The 20,389-nt window shown below is 36.4% G+C and overlaps 1 long non-coding RNA gene across 2 annotated transcripts; it reads left to right on the top strand.

The window, feature by feature from the left end:
• The first annotated feature begins 1,005 nt into the window (after positions 1-1,005).
• Positions 1,006-15,626, top strand: LOC127636470 (uncharacterized). 2 transcript variants are annotated; one of them, XR_007969610.1, is made up of 4 exons: positions 1,006-1,281; positions 9,391-9,560; positions 10,106-10,204; positions 12,110-15,626. It is a non-coding gene; the product is annotated as an uncharacterized LOC127636470 (long non-coding RNA). The 2 variants fall into 2 exon arrangements; XR_007969609.1 differs by having other exon boundaries at positions 10,106-10,200.
• The last annotated feature ends 4,763 nt before the right edge of the window (positions 15,627-20,389 follow it).

Raw genomic sequence — 20,389 nt, forward strand, 5'->3', positions numbered from 1 at the left:
ATATCTGCATTGTTTATCTCATTGTTCTTTTAAGACTCTATTGGTAAGATTTAGGATAAAGTTTTAGGTTAGGGAGGCAAAAGGTTTATGTTACTCATTCTAATCTAAGTGTCTGATATTTACCTAAAAACTGTCTGATTCCAACTTAATTTCACTCTATTTCATTTCACTGGGAAACTGCAGCCAAACGTGTAATGAAGCATGCAATTTTGGTTTGCAAAAAAGTGAGATTGTGTCTCTGCAGAAAAAAATGGGCGTTTCCCAATCAGTGGCCGTTTTCTAATCGGTATGGGTGATTTTCAAATGCTTTACATGATTTGCCTACTACACTGAGGTGCCCTACTTTCAACGGAGAGTTGAAAAATGCTCATCCTGGTTTGAAAATGCCCTCAGATTGGGAAACGCCCGTTATTGTTCTGTAGAGACTTCAAAATGTTTGCCATTGTCAAGTAAATTTCATGAGATCAGGCTGGACAATTGACATTTTATATCTTGCAATTAAGAATGTAAATCTAGCAATTCTGATTAAATTTTTTGGAATTGTGATTTTATCTTTGCCTTTTTATTTCTCAGAAATTCTGACTTTAAATCTTGATATTGTGAGTGTATGGGAATTCTTTGCCTGTTTTAACATCCATCAGGCAAAAATCTTAAAATCTGATCACCACACCTTTTCTTAACAACCCGCATGAGGTGTTATTTCATTCAAACACCATTCTTTCCTTTAGTTACACCAGTTATATTACTTTGACTTTTGTTCAAAATCCTAACCCTAAGTATGTGCAATAGTAGCGATGCTTGCCTTAGCAAACACCACTAATAACTTTTAGAGGGGGAAATTCAGAGTAAGAGAGAGAGAGAGAGAGAGAGAGAGAGAGAGAGAGAGTCAGAGTCCTGGACAGCAATGCTTGGCATCCAAAAGACAAAAGGGTGGGACTGCCAGGCAAAGCACCGATGAGTAAAGCTCATGTTCTCCTTCACTAGCCCCTCATCTAACAAGCGCATTTGATTACAATAAGGCTTGGAGATAGAGAACTTTTCACATGATTACCGCCTGTTATTCCAACACACACGAACACACTCAGACTCATTCATTGTTGGATGCTGCACTGTCTGTGTGAAACCTGAGCCGGGTAAAGCTATAATGGGCAGTATGTTGATGATGTGAAGACTGAGCGAGCCGGAGAGGGAGTTTCCTATGTATTCTCTGATCCACTTTTGAATCTGTTAGGCAGTCTGTTTCGCTTTGATCTTGGAGAAGCTAAAAGTGGGAATGTAAAGGTAAGGATTTTGTTTGTATTATGTAGGTTTAAGGAATATAGTCCCCTGTTGATGGTTAGTCTAAATATATTTAATCTTACACCCTTTTGGGAAGAAAAATGACAAATGACATCTCCTTAATATCCCAATTGTTTCTCCGAGACAGCAATGGGATTAAATGGTGAGAGAATGGAGACTTTTCACTGAAGTTTCATGCTTAGATCTTTCTCCTGAGAAAAAGATCCCTGTAATCTCCTCTAGAGTTTCAGAACAATGTCTCAAACTGTGTTCAGATTTGCCAAGATACCAAAGCCTGCAATTAAAAGTTTGAGGTTTTAATATGAATTCAAACATTTCTCATCAAATTCTTCCTAGACCAAATGATCAAAGCTACTCTATCCACAACAAATTTAGTCTCATTTGTGTCCATTTTCATTTTTCTTAAGGAATTTCAAGAGAAACATCTCAGACAATACTTAAAAAAAACATAATATAAGTTTTTCTCTGGGATTGCATGGCACTTTATTCATGTACTAATGTACATCTACTTATAATGCACATGTTTTCTACCAGAAAAGTTAGTATCTTTTGTAAATTGTGTATGTATTTCTATACCTTATTATATATAATTATCTAACAGCATTTCAGTATCACCAGGGCAATTTGCACCACTTTTATTTAACAAATGTTAAATATTTAGCCTACTTTAAATGTGAAGTTTGTAATTTTTGAAATGTTTAAATATTTGAATCTATCTCAGATTAATATGCAGCTCAACTACAATCTGTTCATAGGTTGGTTTTCTGCCAAACAGTGTAAACACTGTGGCTCTATGGCACTTTCTAAACATTTCTTGATTTGTTTGAGAGTCTTGACCAGCCCGACACAGCAACAGTGACTCAACCAATGGTTTGGGGCAGGACTATATTTTTGTCTAACCAACAGCAAACATGAGGATGGTTTGGGAAACCTGTTTGAAAACATAATTATTTTTGCATTTACACCTGGGGCCTATACCATGAAGCTAGTTGAACAAACTCTTGGTTAAGGGGTTGGTTTAGAGTAAAAAAAAAAGAACAAAAAAGAACAAAAATCAATCCAATCCAGGATGTTCGTATTAACGGTATGCATTAAGCGCACATGAACGCCACCGCAAAGTCGTAATCAGGGTTGGGGTGTGACGGAATACATGTAACGGGATTACATATTTAAAATAAAAATTATAAGTAACTGTATTCCACTACAGTTACAATTTAAATCATTGGTATTTAGAATACAGTTACATTCAAAAAGTATTTTGATTACTGAAGAGATTACGTTGCATATTATCATTTGTTTCATTTCATATTTAGTCCTTTCAGATGGATAACATTTATACATATAAATGATGTGATCCAAAGTGCATTTGAACAATGGTGAAACACTTTCTTATAATGTGTTACATTCATACGAGCAGACAGAGAAGTACGTTTGAAGTAAGTTTGGAGCAGAAGAAATAGAAATAAACCTTGTGTAAATTGTTAGCTTTACGCTAAGCTAAAATGCTATTTCTAGCCATTTTACATGCACGTTACCAGGCACGATCATATTTTTTATCAAGAAAATTCACGTTGGATCATAATTTCTTTTTTTCTAGTAAGACCTTTGACATTAGGGGAAACATCGTATTCTTGATAATAATTTATTTTTTTTTAATGCTTAAAACGGATTTAGAATACGTTACTGACCTTGAGTATTCTAACGGAATACATTACAACTTACATTTTACAGCATGTATTCTGTAATCTGTAGTGGAATGCATTTCAAAAGTAACCCTGGCCATAAATACGAGATGGAAACTGTGTTCTTTCTTTAAGCCCAACTTTCCGAGTTGGGAGCATGTAGATTTAAGAATCATGGCAGGAAGCATGCCCTAAGAATACCATAAATTACTCATAGTACCTAAAACCCAGGTTGACGCAAGCTAAACTGAAACTTACCTGGCTAGCCACCTAAACTGGCTTCTTGTTATAGGCACCTGGTGATGCTCAGACTGAGCTCAATGTGAATTCGACAACAGGGGTGGAAAGTTTTGCTGCTGAAATCGGTCTGTGCATACCAAAATTCAAACTACTGCCCCCAGTGGCCAAAGCCGTAAGTGTTGTTGAGGTAAAATGTCCACAGGGTGGTGCTAAAAGCGAGTCTTATTTTTGTTGTAAATTATGTAATACAGTCAAGAGGAATGCATATAATTCTACCCCCTAACCCCAACCCTAAACAAAACAATCAATGAGGTAACATTTTTATGTTAGAGCAAAAATGCAGTTCTGAATTGCACTTTATGTAAACGCACTTAATTCCTGTTTTCCACGAAACCAGACTACCACAGGGAAAGGCAAACATGTTCGAATTGATGCAAAAATGTTTGGGGGGGGGGGGGGGGGCTCTTGTCTGTAATTCTGCAAAATGTGGTTGATTTCAGGATACGTGAATATTCCTATGCAGCATGTCATTTTTCAGTGTTATCATTTTGTGATATTAGTGGCTCAGAAAATTGTGTACTTTACCTTAAAGTAACTTTGTTTTCATACAGTGACAGACAAAACAGAACATCAACACCTCCAAATAAATGTTTATGGGAAACATCAGTGCAGATGGTAACCAGGCCTGGCCCAACAGCAGTCTTCAAGACGTAGACTTGGTCTCTCATGGGTGGCAACCCACCAACTATTAAAACTTACTGGAATGACTGTAAAGATTTCTTTCCCTACCTCTTTGCAGGCAAAAAACAATTACTTAGTTTGTACTGATTCAAACAGTCTAATGACTAATCTAGACAAAACTTAATATGACTTGCATAATATGAATTGCAGGTGGGAGAGTGAGGTGGAAATAAAGTTAACCAACTGACACGATAAACACCGCACTAAATATCAAGTGTGAAAGGCTGCTCTTTAATTTAAACTAGCACCCTTAACTCGCAGCCAGACAGTTGTTTTTTACTTAGAAAGAATGGAGGGGTTTGAGGGGCCAAGTTCAGTAGTCTCAGCTCTCTCACATGATAAGGTCAAGCTGGGAACGGGTGAGGGGTATGGCTGTTTATGCATTCAGGGCAAGTGGTCTTGATTGGGCGGGGGTGTGTTGTTGTGAGTGTTGTTTCTCTGCAGAAGGAAAGAGAGTGTTGGCAGTGGTTAATGGTAATCTTAGTTGAATCTTTTAAATCCATTCACCAAAATGATTCATTCAGATTCATACAGATTCGTTCATTTATTTGTTCAATGACTCATTCTGTAGGATACATACTGTATTTATAGCAGTTGGTGGCAACACTTGTGTTGTGTTGTGTGTTATGAGTGAGTTACTGAATCATTCACTAAACAGATTAGCAATAATGTTATGTCATTCATGTTGTCACTAATATCATTCATGACTGATACAATTTTAGTAAACTTTATGAACATTTTCTTGCAAACAGATCTACTAGGAGACTCAAGAAATAAAGTTTAAGTACCATAAACATGACAACAAAGCAGATCTGTCACTTTTTCCTCCATTTTGTCAAATGCTGGGCTTGGCTTTTATGAAGCTATAGAAAAAAAGACTACAAAAGTCTAAATAAATGGATTATGAGTCTCAGTAACATTGGGATTGTATTTGTGCCCTCTTTCTCTCCTTGTTGCAATAGATTGAATCACATGTTGAATTGAACGAACAACATGCCCACCTTTGTTCTGTCATTGTCGGTCAGCAGATTCTTGTTCAGTTCATTCACAAATGATATGTCTGATATTCAGCGCCGTACTGACTAATTTTGCTGAGTGAAGGGAGCATTCTTTCAGAAGGTCAAACAATGATATGCCACTTCACATACCGCACTTGAAAGAAATTTCTTGAATGCAAGAAATTCAGTCTTTAAATGTAGGAAAAATCCACCAAAGCAGCTTCACGAAGGAAAGACTTGAGTGAATGAAAAAGAATTAGTGCGTGGAAGTGAACAAGAGTGATTTGCTCACTTAAAAGATTAGTTGAATGTTAGTAAGAGTGAACATTCATGCTTTTAAGGGAAGTATCACAAGAGGCAAGTACTGTAATTTCTCTGATAATTTCCTACCACTTTGCTTCGACATTACCGTTCAACATTACGTTCATTAGCAGTCATTAGAATTCCCAGTAGAGACCGTTAGAAAAAACGTAGAGAGTGAGAGACACAGAAAACAGCAGTGAAACAAACAATCATGGGTGAAGATCATGAGGGGTATGTTGTGGGGCCCAGTGTCTCTCTGGATGGAGCCACGCTGTGTTACTTTCAAGAGATTTCTGTTCAACTTAAAAGACATACACTCAGGTTGGATTAAATCATTGGAATGTGTCATTTTGTTTCACCCCCCCACCAATCCTGTTGAATGAGTTCAAAGACATTTAACATTGGCAGACAACTTTGACAAATATGATTTTGGAGTTTCATAAATCTGCGGTGACCGCAATTAAGCGCTATCTATTTAAACCATAAAAGTAACCCACAAGACTCCAGTGGTTAAGTCCATATCTTTAGAAGCGATATGATAGGTGTGGGTGAGACACAGATCAATATTTAAATCCTTTTTTACTATCAATCTCCACTTTCACTTTCGCATTCTCATACTTTTGATTTTGCCCATTCGCATTCTTCATGCATATCGCCACCTACTGGGTAGGGAGGTGAATTTGAAGTAAAAAATGTCTTAAATATTGATCTGTTTCACACCCACACTTATCATATTGCTTTATATCAGCCATTGGCCACCCTGCTGTCTAGATTTTTGTTATTGCCGTAGGCCATGAAAAAAAAAACACTTATATAATTCAACCATTACTAATAATTAATTTCACATTAAAGCAACTCCTTTTCGTTTTACATTTGTTTTACATTACATTATTACATATATTTGGCTGACACTTTCATTCAAAGTTTTTTTGTAATCAGCATGATCATCCCATGGGAATCAGCCCATTATTTTAATGTTGTTGACATTGTTAGCTCGGACTGGAGTCACTGAGTAGGTTTACATGGGCAGTTATTATTGAGCTACCGTCGGTTTTTGCACTGTCGAATAAAGTCTTCATCTCTCTGTCCAAGTATACAACACCATGTGCAATCAAATAGCTTAAGGAAGACATCAGCTAAGGAAGTGACATTGACGGTTTCCAGTTGACCTTTTGCGTCATATTAGCTCATCGAAGATGTAAGCTAACTAGCTTCTCAACAGCGAAATGCACAAAACGGGCACAACAACATTCTAAACATTCTTTAGGTATCGATTTGGTTGCAGATCAGATGTACATTATCCATTGTTCTTAGGCAGAAGACAACACAATTTGCAACTCAGCATAACAATACTAGCTTCAATTATCCTTATAAACTGTGTGTAAAGCTAAATAATAATATTTAGACAGAGGAGAGATGTCTTGAATAAACAGACGATTAAGGAAATATATGGTTTTTCTACATTTTCCTAGCAACCGCTGGTATTATTTTTATGTTTGTTGTCTGAATACTTGAACAGTTCTGCATCTGTCACTGAACCTGTCATTTGGTTCAGGCTGCATATTCAATAAATATCATGCTTTCTGCCTCATTCTATGAATGGAATTCACATGAGATAAGTAAAAGAAGCTGTTATAGCTACTTGATGATTGAAAGTAAGATATATGCTGTAGGTAATGTGTAATTTGTTATGTTTACATTCTGCATTCATGGCGCTAATGCTACTGCTAGCATGCTAACCATGGCCATAGTATGCACCTTGTTATGCACTTTTATTGAATTTTTGATAGAATTTGTGAAAATAGTCCAATTATGAAAAAAAAAATTATACTTGTTTTTAAATAAAAACATTTCATGCTACTGCAGAGATCGGTGCTGAAAGGTGAGTTCTGACAAATTTCCTGCAAACTTCCCGCAAATTTCCCAATCATTATTTTAAAATGCAAATGAGCTTGCGATTCACCGTAAATGTTTTCCCGAAAATTACCTGTAGTGGTGAAGCTGCAGCAAACCTTTTACGACAACGAAGAGTTTGCTGCAAAGCTCATTTGCATGTGAAAATAATGAGTGGCAAATTAGCTGAAACTTTGCTGCATATTTGCCCGAACTCTCGGTTTTAACATGTGTTAACATGTATTTATGCTGGATGAAGCTCAGCTACAATCACCATATCTAGGTCTGTATGTTCCATTTTGCAAAAAACGACTGGTAGCTACGATTTCAGTCAGACTGAAGCATTTACATGACATTTTACAAATGGAATAATCTAGTTTTGGTTCACACCTCAACCATGATGTTGAAATTTGAAGAAATTAGTGCAAATGTTACATTGGCAGTCAGCTTTGACAGTTCAGTTTCATAAATCTGTCGTAACTGACAACCATAAAAATCAGCTGTAATGCAATTACTCATTATTTCACATTAAAGCAAGTCAGGAATTGCGACACATTGCATCAGCTACTTTCTACCTCATATTTTAGGCAATTTTTAAAGAATTTACGACTCAGCTGGGACTGCTTAGAGTTGCAATTGCAAGCCTAAGTATTAGTAGTGTTTGTTATTACTTTCCAAAGCGATTTTTGCCTGGTGGATCTTAAAACAGGTGAAAAAAACTATAGACTTCTATTAAAAGAGGTAGAGAGCCATGTCTAGAATATCATAGCAACCACCCACAACATTCTACCATTGTGGCTGTGAGTTTTGTATGGGCAAGCACCACTCAGTAAATATAAAAATCTAATTTAAAATCTGTAACTAAAATAAATATCTATGAAATCAACTCCAAATAGAGTCTAATAGTGAATCAAGTCATATGCCTGCTATACAGAAGGCAATTTCGAATCTGTAATAACATTACTAGGGATACTGAACAGCAGGATACAGCTGCATCACTTACATGCACAATGCATCACGTAATATAATTTTCACCCATTTTGTTGATAACAGAAGGCCATTTCTGCACCCGCACCCCTCCACACCCACATTACACTGCACAGAGGGGCACGGAATTAGCATTTGATTAGCCTCTGTAATCAGGGTCTGCTCCAGACACAATAATTACATTATTTCAGCATTGCAGATTCTTATCGAACAAAGCACTGAGCTCATGTCCTTAAAAAAACACTCTGGACTGTATTTACAGCAACATAGAAGAAGCACACTCACCCAAGTTATTTCTAAAAGCTGCAAAATAAATGATTTTGTCTGGAATGGGAATGCTACAGGGCACTTTCCATGCACTTTGAATGGAGGTGCTTAACCTCACCAGGAAATCAAACTAGATATGTTGTGTTTTATTTTACATTTGAGGTTACATTGAGGTTTGAGATTGAGCTATCACTCAATAGGGTCTTGATAGTTTGGCACCAAATAATAATTCCTTACATTTATATAGCACTTTTCTAGGCACTCAAAGCACTTCACATAGTATAGGGGGAATCTCCTCCGCCACCACCAGTGTGTAGCATCCACCTGGATGATGTGACAGCAGCCATAGTGCATCAGAACGCCCACCACACACCAGCCACTGGTGGAGAGGAGAGTGATGTACCCAATTCAGGGATGGAGATTATTAGGGGGGCATGATCGATAAGGGCCAATGGGGGCCTAAGGACAAGGAGAGCTAAATCGATAAAACTGCTAAGACTGGCCACTGCGATATCAGTGTCGGGGAAGATACTCACCTTAATTTCTCCGCTCAGTTACGTAATGTTACATTTATTATTTATTATTTCATTGGGTTTATTATAAGCAGCCACTTCTATAAAGGCATTCAAATGTATAATGTGTAATTAATAAATTACAATTTAATAATCAATTAAATAATGAATGATTTACATTTACATTTAGTCATTTAGCAGACACTTTTATCCAAAGTGACTTACAAATGAGACATATAGCAAGCAATTTGTATATAGGACTGGCAAGTTCTCACAGTGGCTGGAGTAGTAAAGATGCTAGCACAGAAGAAAGAGACAAACAATGATTTTTATTATTATTATTTTTTATAATTTTGTATTTTTGTACATTAAGTGCAAGTTGAGCGCAATGGTAAGTACACTTAGTGTGTGTTGGTTAAGTGCTCACAGAACAGATGTGTTTTCAGCTTGTTCTTGAATGTTGAGAAGGTAACAGCAGATCGTGTGGAGGTTGGAAGTTCATTCCACCACAGATGAGCAGAGGAAGTGAATGATCATGAAATAGACTTTGAGCCTCTTTGTGATGAGACCACCAGGAGTCCCTCGATCATTGATTGCAGAGAGAGAGTTGGAGCATAGACCTGAAGAAGTGAAATGAAGTAAGTACTATTTAAAAACAAATTTTAATGATAAGTCATTTTAAATTTATTATAGTAAAATAATAAATACGTTAATTTTATCAGCTAAATTACATTTAACCTTCTGTAATGATCTTAAGTCCCGTCCGAATCAGTACATTAAATCTTAGACGTTGGGTGATAATTGTGTGGCAGAGCCTAATACGGGACTAGGTGTGTAGGATCATGACCCGGCCCCGCCCTCAAAATTCAAACAACGTTTAGAAAACTGATCCCATCCGAATAGAGCTTATGTATGTATTTCTTTACAAAATAACTGTTTAATATACTGTAAAAACATTATTTTAAAATGTATGAGTTAGTTGGACTCATGAAGTTTGATAGAATGTCCATAGAGTGCAGATCAGCAATCTAGACAAAGTTTGGCTACTTTGAACAATATAAGATTTACACTTTTTTTTATATGAGTATTAGTTCCGTCATGAAACTCCACATGGTGCAGCTGATAGGTCATTTGACATGTAATCTACCTGCATACTCCCTCTTTGTCTAACATTTGTTTGCAGGTAAGCTGGTTTCACTGCAGCACTCTACAAGAGTTTTCTCTCTGAAACCCTCCTCCTCGCCAGCCCCACCTGTCTAGATCTGCTTCAAGGGGATTGTATGTATGTCTATTTGTGCAGTAGTCAGCCAAGACCAAACTTACCAACTTGTCATATCAATTATAACACCTTCAATTTATTCAGAGACCTGTCACGACTGAAATTTGCTTTTGGTAGCAACATAATTCCCATATTTCATAGTTTGGTGGCCATACTTATATTCTAAAATGTAGAAAATAGTAATAAGAAGGAATGAGTTGGTGTGTCCAGATTTTTTAATGGTAATGTACAGCATAACTCACACAGTACTTTTTTTGTATGGGGCATACCACTGCAAATATTAATCTTTTCCCCAATGTATTAAATAAGAGAATTAATCAGAATTACTCTACGAACTACAAAGGGCTTCTACTTTACGTTTTTCACTTTCAAAATGATATCTTTAAAGATCATATTTTCCTCACCCCTTCTATGTCTGCCTCCCAAAAACAGTAAATTACAATCTTATTGGAGGAAATAAGTAATCTTAACTGTTAATTTCAAAGCCTTATCTTTCTAGCTTTTATAGAAAGAGCATTCATGAAAGTTTCTTATTTGGGTGTACTGGATAATTAGGGAAATAACTAGAGTTAAGCCAAGCATGGGAGTTGAGGTGGAACGGAGGGGGGTTACCGGATTGTTGTGGCTGTGTGGGTTCCTGGCATGCTGATTTGTGACTGTAGTGAAAAATCACATTGCCAGGGATTACCACACTGCCATAGCCTTACCAGCAGCTCATGAGGAAATGGAGAAAAACAGAGGAAATAAAAACAAAACAAAAAAAGGGGGCAAATAATATGGCAGACCTAGAATGGGGAACTCCATTAGGGTGTTTATATTTGAACAAGCAAACAACTGCATTTGAAATGTCTTTCTGTGCGGGTGCAGAGCTTAGCTGATTGGTGAACGTGTACCATTAGTTTTTTTTGTTCACAGTGGCTAAGTTCTTCACCTGGAAGGAAACTATGTTTGAGAGTTCATATGTTGTGCTAGTTCTAAACCTGCAAAGTACTGTATCTGTTTTTAATGTCCTAATAATACTATTTAAAGGTGCACTTTTTTCTTTGTGTCATCTTGGACTTGACACTGATACCTAATTGCTTGGATGCAGCATCATTTAAAATCTATAGTTTCAGTTTCAGATGCATTTTAGACATTTAATATGCACAGTCTGCCATGATAACTTTAATCAAAGACTGAAAGTGTCAAATTAAGCGATTAGTATTTGGCTGGTCATGTGATTCTAACATGGCAGCCCCCATCTGCGGACCCTCTCCATGTAGAACAAAACAGCTTTTGTAAGTTACTGATATGACTCTCTTTTTTCAGTGGAACACAAAAGGAAAAGTTTAGAAGAATGTCCAAGCTGCTCTGTTCCATACTACTAAAGTGGACAGTGAAGGCAAAAAAAACAACAAATGAAAACACAAAGGCTCCATAAAATGTGACTCAACATGACTTGTGTGCTATATTCCAAATAATTTCATAATTATTCACTAAAAATCTCTCCACTGCCGGACCTCTTATAAATCTAATTTGCTTGCGGATATTCAAACTTGGCACTTCAAGATGCATCGTGCCAGGTTTGATGTCAATTATGTCAAAGGTCATTTTTTGCTGCATGTCTTGTAACTGTTCACAACAAGCCAAGTTTGAATGTGTTGCTATAAACACAAGTGAGATTTTAAAGCTATAGCGGTGGGGAAGATTTTCATTGAAAAACAATGTCATTTCACTCTGGTCCTCACACAAAGCTATCATATGCCTATAGAAGACTTGAAATATAGAGCATAAGTAATATGGGCTACTGTAAATACTTTTTTCGTCCTCTTTTGGAGCTTTACAATTACTCCTGGTCAGCATAAGATTGTATTGTATGGAAAAGAGCAGCATGAACATTCTGCTTAATATCTCTTTTTTGTCACACAGAAGACAGAAAATCATACAAGGATGGAACGACAAGAGGATGACTACAAAATGACTACATGTTTAGTGAACTATCTGATGTTGAAGATGTTGAAATGATCGTTTAAATCAGACATTACTTCTTGCCACTGAGGTCATTATTCAAACTGTAAACAAGGATGGGATCAACATCAGCCAAACATTTATACATATGGTGGATAATTATATCTATGACTTTTGAGAAACAAACAAATATAAATTTACGATGACTGATGTTCAAATGCCATAATTAAACACATATGTTTAATGATTAATCTTGCTTAAACAGTGAACTGATGCAATTTCTGAGTAGAACACTGCTCCCATGTGTGTCTGTTGGCTGAAGCTTTCGTTCTGTGTGAAATAGTTTTATTCAATGCAGAAGAGCATTAAAGCTGATGCGTGTCATTTTTTCAATGTTAAATACTTTTTTCCTTCCCACCTTAGCTTGCAGAGACTATAAGTAATCAATTCCTTTTGGCTGATTCCCTTGAAAAGAGTAAACACTGTGGCTCTGTGGCACTATGAGAATATTCATTTGTTTGTTTGAGTTCAACCAATGCTGTGAATTTGGGGTGGAACAGTTTAGTGATGCTGGTGACAGAAATATTACATACTTCACCCTTGAACTTTGAATTATTAAGTCAACTGCAAGTTTTAAAAGACAAAAAAATCACAACTGTGTTAAATGCTAGTCTTTGTCAAGGTCATCATCAGGACCTGACCTCCAGTGCCTTCTGAGCTGACATCAGTTTTAGTACACTACTGGCTCAGTTCAGCAGGAACAGGAGTGTGGCCCCTACGACAAATCGGTGGTCAAAGAGTCCACATACTAGAGCCTTCAAATGGCAATGGAAACCCCTTCTGCAGAACCTATAAATAATGCCTAAGAAACAAGTATTTGCTTGGTGTGTGCTTGTCCCGTTACTGAATGTCCTCAAATTCCTTGACCCTAAATGAACCCAGACTGGTTTCCCAGATGTAGATTAAGCAGAGTCCCACACTGGAAAGAATTTCCAGTGAGCAGGACTTGAGGTCAGGTTACTTGACATGGTCACATTTTAATGACTTGTGAACAGTTTGAAAACAAACAATGTACTTGTTACTTGACTTGGTCTTTTATTTGTGTGATTTATATTGCTTTCATCTTAATGAAATGAAATAAAGCAAACTTTATTGGACTACAAAATACTTAATTGTACTAAACTGACTATTAGACTACAATGGCAAGAAAAAGTATGTGAACCCTTTGGAATTAGCTGAATTCCGACATTAATAACAACAATAACACACAAACAATTATAATCTTTCGTGTCTTTTATTTAACACATCCCATTAAACATTCACAGTGCTGTGGAAAACGTTTACGGTAGCAGCGGATTAGACCTGCACAATGTTCGGAAGGAATTTTGGACCATTTTTCCACACTGAACTGCTTTATCTCAGCCATATTCTTAGGATGTCTGTGTGAACGGCTCTCTTGAAGTCATTCCACATCATCTCTATTGGGTTAAGGTCTTGGCTCTGACTCGGCCACTGCAAAAGGTGGATTTGACTTTTTTTGAAGCCATTCTGCAGTGAATTTACTACGATGTCTAGGGTCATTGTCCTGCTGTATCACTCAACATCTACTGAGCTTCATCTGGTGCACTGCCACCCTGACATTATCCGGTAGAATATCTTGGGAATTCATTTTTCCCTCGATGATGGCAAGCGGTCCCAAATCATGGTGCTCCTTCCACTGTACTTCATTGTTGGAAAGATGTTTTCATATTGGTATACAGTGCCCTTTTTATGCCACACATAGTGCTGCGTGTTCTTCCCAAACAATGCAACCTTCGTTTCATCAGCCCGCAAATTTTCCACTATAGTTGTGGAATGTCGAGGTGGTCTTTGGCATACTTCAGGCATGCAGCAAATATTTGTTGGAAAGGAGTGGCTTCCTTCGTAGTGCCCTGTCTGTTTAATGTTTTCAGTATATTAGACTATGAACAGAGATGTTAACCAGTTCAAATGATTTCTTCAAGTCTTTATCTGTCACTCTATGTTCTCTTTTACATCATTGAGCATTCTGCTGTGTGCCCTTTGTATCATCTTGGCTGAATGGCCACTTCTAGGGAGAGTAGCCACAGTAATAAATTGTCTCCATTTATTTAGACAGTTTGTCTAAATATGGACAGATGAATATCTAAGCTCTTCGAGATCACTTTTTCACCTTTCCAGCTTCATGCAAAGCAACAATTATTGATCGTAGATCGTCTGAGATCTCTTTTTTTGCGAGGCATGGTCCACATTAGCAGATGCTTCTTGTGAATAGCAAACTCAAAATTTTTGAGTGCTTTTTATAAGTCAAAGTAGCTCTAACCCACACCTCCAAACTAATTCATTAAATGAATGCCAGGTTTGCAAACTTCTGACTCTATTTAGCTTTTGTTGATGTCATTAGCATAGGGGTTCACACACTTTTTCCAACCTACACTGTGAATGTTTGAATGATGTATTCAATATGTACAAGAACAATACAATATTTCGCATGTTGAAAGAGATTGTGTTTGTTTATTATTGTAACTTAGATGAAGACCAAACCAGATTTTAAGAATTTATACATAAATGCAGGTCATCATTGTATATAATTGTTGCTCCATTTAAGACATAAAAATAAACAACTAAAATACACTGTAAACATGTTTTGTAAAGTAACCTAAAAATGTGCTTCATGTAGTAACATCAACATATTTGACTGAATTTACTTGACAAATGAAATTACACCAACAAAAGGGATTTTATTAGTGAGATCAAGTAGAAAGAGATCCTTAATATAATAAATCCAGATGATCACATTTTAATTTTGTTATTTGATTTTTGAAGTTTGATATCTGAACATATATTAGTTAAACTATTATTAAACTGTATTATACATGTTTTGTATATTATGCAAAAAATATATATTCTTCATAGTGATAATATGCCAGTGTTGAAGAATACTATGAAGAATAAAAAAGAACCTAAATGGCCTTTTTCTGCTGTTTTCAATATAATAATTATAATTCTTTATATAATTATAGTAGTAAGCCAGTGTCAGAAATGCACTATTTTATTAAGGGGCAATTTTTGCCTGTGGATCTGCATTTTTAGCTTTATGAGGACATTTTTTTTCTAATCGTATAAAAACACATTGTGTGTCTGTCGTCCTTTCATGTAAAATACCTACATTTATCAAATGTATTACATCAAATTCTGAATCTGTGTAGTTAGGCTGTTACCTATAAAATTAAATCAGCATTAGCATCAGCATTAACTCATATGATATGTTAATATGTATAACTATTTGTAGAATAAAGTATTAGGCCATATTTCAGGTGTTAAAATTATTATTATTTATTTTATTTATTTAATATTATTATTATGTTTTTTGGCATATTTGCCTTGAAAAAATATACATTTCTGAATATTTACTGCCTTTATTTTGGCAGAATGCATTGCAGTTGATGTGTTTATTTTAACTGATGTCCAGTATTATTGGTTTTTATATTGTAAAAGAAAAATGTGTTTTGCAATGAATAAATAAACAAAGATCCATTGTCATTAAGACTGCTTTAAGAATTTTGTACCAAATTTGGTACCTTATGACAATATTTTTTTTAACCATCCCTATAAGAATTAAAGAACACACAATGAATTTACACTGCAAGTGCATTTCTAGAGAACTGATGAACTTATGTAGAATAATTACCTGTCTGATTTGCAAATTAGCTATGCTTATAGCAGTGACAAGGACCATTATGCAGACCTATAACTGTGTTAAGATCTAAGAAGCGCTTCCAATGGTGCTTGAACTGGCTTGAAAAACAAGGTGTATCCAGTGGGTTTCATGCACCATTGTTTATTTGTAATTACGGCCATTTAACTCCATTATGTGCAGTAATATGCCTCCCAGTGTTCAATCTACAGTACAATCTCACAAAAAAGAAAAAGTATTTACATGGGCAAACACAGGCGCACATGATTTAACACAAAATGAACACAGCTTAAGGCAGAGTAAATTTAAAGCATGAAATGGTAGATTGGTAAAATTATTATTTTATTTTACTGACTGTAAGTGCAAAATAAAGACGCTGCAATAGGAACCTGAATACATGCTGACACTGGAGCAACAGCACAAACCTTATAAATACACAGACATCTTCCCCTCTTTCATGCACATTTACACTTATCTAGAACTTATTCTCACTTTACAGTTCATACAAAAGTAAACAAAAAAACATTTATTGCATGCTCATGTACATTAACTTATTCATATAATATAGGGGAGACCGGGACTAGTTGTTACACTTTTAACTCAAATTAATATATCTAATGCTGGTTTATTAAAACAAAAGTCAACATCTGCTTAGATACAGTTCATCTGAAGACAGTGGGCCATCTTGTCACACTATATAGGGTAAGTTACCATATGGGGTAAGTTGTCCAGGGCTCAAAAGCAGACACATTCCCACACAGATTCTTCAGTTGCTGAAAAGACGTCACCTGTCAGGTTTACTGGCCGAAGTGAAATTAAAGAAGACATTCTGACATTGTTTTAACCAATGGAAAATAGAAAAGAGATGATTTTGGACAGAAGCAAATGGCATTGTATTGGCAGTGACATACATTTTGTGTTTCACAAAGTTTTCTGCTTCAGTTGTTGTGGTGTTGACTCACATTGTTTCTACATTATTGTGCAGAGTGATCTGATGCATTTTAATTAATTGCAAAAAACTTCATTTGCTTCAAAAAACTTTATCACAAAAACCCAAATTTCACAGTTTTTTTGGCCCTGGCACAAAATGACCAGCTAACATTATCTCACTAATCATATCAGCAGTACCTGTGAAAGTGTGAATGAGTACTAGTCAGGTGAATCACTCTATCATTCTGATATTCTGGATTATAAGAGCAGACTGATTGCTATAAAAGGAGGGAAGAAGTGCTTCCAATCATTGTGTTCTTGTTCACAATTGTTACCTCTAAAGAAAGACGTGCAGCCATCATCGCTGTGCATCAAAATGGCCTCACATGCAAGGAAATTGCTGCAAAGAATATTGCACCTAAAATAACCATTTACTGGATCATCAAGAACTTCAAGGAGAGAGGTTAAACTGCAGTGAAGAAGGCTTCAGGACGCCCCAGAGTGCCCAGCAAGCTCCATGACCGTCACCTCCTGAGGAGTCAGCTATGGAATCGTGTCACCACCAGTGCAGAGCTTGCTCAATATTGGCAGCAGGTTGGTGTGAGTGCACCTGCACTCACAGTGAGGCGAAGACTTTTGGACAATTTCCTGGTGTCAAGAAGGGCAGCAAAGAAGCCACTTCTCTCCAAGAAAAACATCAAGGACAGACTGAAATTCTGCAGGAAGTACAAGGATTGGACAGCAGAAGACTGGAGCAAAGTTATTTTCTCTGATGAAGCCCCCTTCATGGAACATCTGGAAAATCGATAGTCTGGAGAAGAAAAGGTTAACGCTACCATGAGTCCTGTGTCGTGCATCCTAAGACCACTACTTTTCATCCAAGGGTGTTATGTCTTATCTTGTTTTGTCATGGTATGTCTTGTCCCTGTTCTTTCTCTTTACTCTGTCGCCCTCTGCTGGCCTTCTTTGGTTATTTCTCCTTCCCCTATTTTCTCCTCCTCCAGCTGTTCCTTATCTCCTTAAATACTTCGCTAATTCTCTTCCCACCTGTTCCCATTTCCCTCTGATTAGTTCTCTACTTCTTTCTCTGTTCTTGCTGCTTTCCTTGTCGGATTCTCACTAGAGTTTCTCTCGCTAAGGAATACAAGCACTGTCTCGTTTGTCGCTGTCCGTGTCCTGTCCTGTAGGCATCCGCCTGGCTTTACTACCTGTTCTCTATTAATCTACCCGGTATTTGTATTCTGTCCAGCTCGCCTGACACTGCGAAAGGAGCTGGATACCACTAAGTGTTTTCCTCGACCCTAGTCTACCTTGGGAGACCAGCAGCCTGTCGCCGCTCACTGCTACCCCCGACTGCTGCTTAATGACGCCTACTGAAGTTCTCTAGGAAGTTTCCTGTTTTGCATCGCCCTCTCTGCGGGTTGTTTATGTTCACCATTGTTCTCTCAAGGAGAAGATTTATGTTTTTTCATTATTGCTTCCTGAACTGACATTAAAAGACTCTTTTTGTTATATCACTTTTGGGTCCTCACTTACCTGCATTACAAAGGGAGTGGGCTCTCTCACAATTCTGCCCAAAAACACTGCCATGAATAAAGAATAGTATCAAAACGTCCTGCAAGAGCAACTTCTCCCAATCTGTGCTTTTTTTTCAGCATGATGGAGCACAATGTCACAAGGCAGGTGTGATAATGAAGTGGCACAGAGATCATTACATATACATTTTGGATCCGTGGCCAGGCAACTCCCAGGATCTTAATACCAAAGGCGAGTGGACAAGCAGAAGCCCACAAATTGTGATCAACTCCGAGCACTAGTAAGGCAAGAATGGATCGCCATGAGTCAGGATTTGGCCCAGAAGCTGATATCCAGCATGCCAGAGTGAGTTGCAGAGGTTATGAAGAACAAGGGTCAACACTGTAAATATTGACTCTTTGAATACATTGAATGTTTTTGCCAATAAAAGCCTTTAAAACTCATGAAATGCTTATCATTGTTTTCCAGAATACCATAGAAACATGTGAAATATATAATCTACAAATACTGAAGCAGCAAACTTTGCAAAACACAAAATGTATGTCACTACCAATACGTTTGGCCGCGGCTGTACTTATGAACCAAAACAAGTTTATAACTTCCTTGATGGATTCTCTGTAAGTGAAAAGAGACTTGATCAAAGATCTTGCTACCATCTAGTGGTTTAACTAATGGTACTGCTTACAGTATTTCAGAAAATTCAAATAATATATAGTTATTATTTAGTCATATCAATTCATATACTGTAGTAATACATTTTTACTAGATAGAATAAAACACTGATGCTAGATCAGCAAGTTGTTTAACTGAACTTTAACATCGTAACAGTTGTATTATTATACTTAGTAACACTTTAGGTTGTATTTGTTAACATTAGTAATTAGCTAACATGTACTAACAAACAACAATACTTTTTCAGTTCTTAGGCATTTAATCTATTATTAAAGGAACAGTTCACTCAAAAATGAAAAGTCTCTCATCATTTACTCACCCTCATGCCATCCCAGATGTGTATGATTTTCTTTCTTCTGCTGAACACAAATAAAGATTTTTAGAAGAATATTTCAGCTCTGTAGATCCATACAATGCAAGTGAATGGGTACCAAAAGTTCCAAAAAGCACATAAAGGCAGCACAAAATAATCCATACGACCCTGGTTAAATCTATGTCTTCTGAAGTGATATGATAAGTGTGGGTGAGAAACAGATCAATATTTAAGTACTTTTTACTATCAATCTCCAGTTTCACTTTCTCATTCTTCTTGCATATCGCCACTTACAGGGAAGGTTACTTAAAATGACTTAAAAATGTATCTGTTTCTCGCCCACACCTATCATATCGCTTCTGAAGACATGGATTTAACCAATAGAGTTTGTTTACGTTAAATGGTAAACAAAAATAGTGTAATTAATAAATTGTAAAAGTGTATACCATTTAAAGCATGTGACATACTTGACCCAATAAAACATGCCGACTTGCCACACGCTGACATCATGAAGACACAGTTTAAACTTTTGATTTAAATCTACTTTCATTATATAGTTTACCTATAATTGAAAAAAAACAGTAGTGTAATTGTACATTTGCCTCAAAACTAGTCACTGAGATGTATATATGAGACAACTTCCCTGTGTGACAACTAGCCCCAGTCTCCCAGATAATGTAACTAATGTTTTACGAGCACCCCATTCTAATTAATGGCAGCTACTGTGTGTGTGTGTGTGTGTGTGTGTATATATATATATAAATATATAAGTGTGTAAAAGACATAAACATTTAGATTTGGTCATTATTTCTTACTATTAAAATCTAGGGCTATAAATAAAATAATATATGATTAATCTCATGAATTCCAACCAGTCTTTATAAACAAGATATTTAATTAACATTTTAAGTTAACATGTTATCTATTACAAACAGCTTTAAAAAAATAAATTTTATAAAATATTTTCTCTCTCTCTCAAATGTTCCTTTGGCCCCCTAGCACCTCTTGGGCATCTCCAGACCCCTTACAGTATAACAATATTAGAGAAACATTTTCAATTCAGATTTATGTGTAA

Source organism: Xyrauchen texanus, chromosome 44, assembly GCF_025860055.1.
Source record: "Xyrauchen texanus isolate HMW12.3.18 chromosome 44, RBS_HiC_50CHRs, whole genome shotgun sequence".
NCBI lineage: Eukaryota > Metazoa > Chordata > Actinopteri > Cypriniformes > Catostomidae > Xyrauchen > Xyrauchen texanus.